This window comes from Triticum dicoccoides, chromosome 7A (genome assembly GCF_002162155.2).
Source record: "Triticum dicoccoides isolate Atlit2015 ecotype Zavitan chromosome 7A, WEW_v2.0, whole genome shotgun sequence".
Lineage (NCBI taxonomy): Eukaryota > Viridiplantae > Streptophyta > Magnoliopsida > Poales > Poaceae > Triticum > Triticum dicoccoides.
In genome coordinates, this window is record NC_041392.1 from 308,444,041 (window position 1) to 308,447,931 (window position 3,891).

The following is a 3,891-nucleotide window of genomic DNA, read 5'->3' on the forward strand; positions in this document are numbered from 1 at the left end:
CGTTCAGCAGCTATTGCTTAGCCATGATCAGATGAACTGCATCTTTAACTTTCTGCTCTGTGTCTTCCTCTTCTGTCGTTCCTTCAGTTACTTGTCCAACACCCAAACCCGCTGGTATTAGGATTCCTCGGCTAACCAAATAATCAGCGTACTTCCATTCCCCCACATCAGCAACTTCTCAGAAATACAAATCGCACGAATCTTTCCTTTTCTGCACGAATCAAATTGGAAGATCATCAACCAAACTATTAAAAATCAGCAACTGAAAGCAAGCGAACAAAACTTAAACATATTATTACCCCATGATTCAGGCATTTGTAGAAGACTCGGTCAGGGTTGATGATTGTAGTTGAGACGCGACGGATGACTCTGCGTGATTTACAGCAATGGCATCACACCAACGGCATCGGGTTGCGATGAGCAACTGGCTGTGGTGAGCGTGCCGACGGGGGTGTGATGAGACCCACAGGCGATGGTACGGGTGGCGACTTGGCGCATATCTGGCTGTTGCCTGCTAAAGAGCGGGTGGACGAGCCGCCAGAGGACATGGTTGCTGTGGCCAGACCTTCTGATGCTAGGCAGAGTAAATAGAGAAGAGAAGAAGCGAACGTTGGATATGTCAGTTTCATTACTTGTAGAGTAGCATAACACTATATATAGTCATAGTCTAGGTTTGGATTCGAACCAGCTACAAGAGCACGTTTCTCTTTTTTCTAAAACTCATCAATGTCTCTTTATTGGTACACTAGCTTGTTCTGTATGCCTTCTCAAGTCTTTGATTTCCGAGAATGTTATGTGGCGAACGTTCCCTGGGAGGAGGACAGCAAACGAAGGCATTTTCCTCGCAGTTTTAGTTGCGAAGCAGGATCAAACAAGGGCAGTTTCGGGAATGTTATCTGATAAACGAGCCCAGTTTTTCTTCTCTTCCTACTAGCAAGAGGCCCATACGTTGCATGGAACATCAAGATGCATTTATATGAGTTGTTTATCTTGTGGAAGACAAATATGAATGAGCGAAGGCCATATTTGCAAATGTGGAGAGGGGTGCGGGTATCTTTTTGCAAAATTGTCATAGTTTGCTTTCTATCCATCAGATATAGATCAGGCGGTCTATATTGCAGGATGGCAGACACACCATCATCACCAACTCATTTTTTATGAGTAGATGGAGAAATAAAAGTATGCTACGTGGTGTCGGCTTAGTCAACAAACGATTGTGCCAACCTTGACCGTTGGATTAACATTCAATGTGTGTCATGTTTCTTCAATCTCTTCTTCCTCCAGCCTCTAAAGCCAAACCAGCGCCGACGAGACCGCCTGCTCCTACCTCCCACGGCTGGCTGTGCTGCGGCGCACGGATCGCGGCCACATCACACCCTAAAACTCTGCGCATCTTCCCCAGCTCCCGTTGGTTCCCGTTCGAGGCCTCACCATCGTCCCCCGCCTTGGTCCGCTCACCGCGGCGCCACCCTCCGGTGTTGTCAACATGATCAACAACCGAGAGGAATAAGGAGATGACTGTACATGGTGAGGATGACAGTAGGGACTCACCAGGATCATGGCAGTAGGCAAGCAAGTGCCTCCTTTATTACAAGAAAAAAATGGTTCCTCCTGACGGTTTCCTGACATCTGGATCGCACACCACTATCAACGTAGTCAATAAGCGAGATAACTGCACAAGGAGCGGCTGACACCCGGGACCCAGCAGCTCGTGCAATATTTTTTTGTTTCGGGACGGAGCAGGGTATCAACTGGGTTGTGCGGGAGCTGTGGCCCGTCTAGCCCAGACTTTTATTTCATATATTTACCACATGACCAGCCTGAGTTTTTTTCTTTCTAAAAATGGCTAGCCCAGCTATTTATGTTTTGTAGAATAACCAACGGAGGCCTACTTGCTTTTCTATGCCCTGTTGGGTCGGAATCTTTCAAGATGAGGAGGGATGCATTCGGCTTGCCCAGAAAATGGGCTATAAGTAATAAGAAATGGGCAAAAAATACAACAAACAGGCAGTTAGTTTCAAATTACTTTTTTCTTTCGGATTTTGATATTTTAAATTTCATTATTTTGTGCAGGTAAAATTTTATTGGATTTTAAATTAAGGTATGTTTAATTTTTAATTAATTTGAATCTGGCTAGAAATTTCGGGCTGTATGCTGTTTGGGACAGATTTGGAGGCTGACTTGTGGGTCTACTAGGTTGACGTGTACGAAAGGTGTTGTCAACTTAGTCCACAAATGATTCTAGTAGTAGTGACCATTGGATGTTAATCCAACGGCTGTGCTGCTTCTTCAATATCTGATGTTGTTGCTCCAGCCGCCCAAACCAGCGCCGGTGGGACCGCCTGCTCCTGCCTCCCGTGGCCGGCTGTGCTGCCGCGCAGGCCGCACTGCCCCACCCTACTTCATCGTTGGCCAGACCATTCCTCTACTCAACCACATCTCCTGTTATTTTTCGGCGATGGAAGCCGAACCAGTAAACCCTCGTACTCCCCACCGCGTGGGCAACCACAAACGAGTCTTCCCCGGCCCCGGGTCATTCCCTTCCTAGGCCTCGCCTTCGTCCATCGCCCTGGTGCTATCGGCGCGGCATGGTCAACATGGTCATCGAATAACATCCATCGGAAGAGGACTGTACATGGAGAGGCTGAAAGCTAGGTTCACGGACACACTCAAGGAAGTGCCTCCTTATTACGTGCAAAATAATGATTCCTCCACCTAATAGCAGGGACCCACCGGAAGGGCCTCTGTATTTTGCGAAAAAATGCCCCCCCCCCCCGCCGAAAGCTCGGACTCACCGATACGTCCATTTTGCATCATGTTTTCTTACTGTTATTTATAATATTTTTATCCATAATAATGCTTTTTGGAGTACTTATAATGCCTTCTCTCTCATAATTTGCAAGGTGCACACCAAGAGGGAGAATTCCGGCAGCTGGAAATCTGGACCCGAAAAAGCTACGTCAGGCTACCTATTCTGCACAACTCCAAATGAGCTGAAACTTCACGGGGAATTTTTATGGAATATATAAGAATTATTGGAGCAAATAACTACCAGAGAGGGCCACCAGGTGGGCACAACCGACGCGGGCGCGCCAGGGCCCCCTGGCGCGCCCTGGGGGGTTGTGGCCTCCTCGGCCCACCTCAGGTGCCCATCTTTTGGTATATAAGGCATTTTGACCTAGAAAAATAAAATAAGAGGAGGACTTTCAGGACGAAGCACCTCCGCCTCGAGGCGGAACATGGGCAGGAGCACTTTTGCCCTCCGGCGGGGCGATTCCGCTGGGGGAAGTTCCCTCCTGAAGGGGGAAATCATCGTCATCATCATCACCAACAACTCTCCCATCTTGGGGAGGGCAATCTCCATCAATATCTTCAATAGCACCATCTCCTCTCAAACCCTAGTTTATCTCTTGTGTTCAGTCTTGTTACCGGAACTATAGATTGGTACTTGTGGGTGACTAGTAGTGTTGATTACATCTTGTAGTTGATTACTATATGGTTCATTTGGTGGAAGATTATATGTTCAAATCCAATAGGCTATTTAATACCCCTATGATCTTGAGCATGATTATTATTTGTGAGTAGTTACCTTTGTTCTTGAGGTCACGCAAGAAATCATGTTGCAACTAATCATGTGAATTTGATATGTGTTCGATATTTTGATAGTATGTATGTTGTGATTCCCTTAGTGGTTTCATGTGGAAGTCGACTACATGACACTTCATCATATTTGGGCCTAAGAGAATGCATTGTGGAGTAGAAATTAGATGATGGGTTGCGAGAGTGACAGAAGCTTAAACCCCAGTTTATGCGCTATTCCGTAAGGGACCGATTGGATCTAAAAGTTCAATATTATGGTTAGAATTTATTCTTAATACTTTTCTTGTAGTT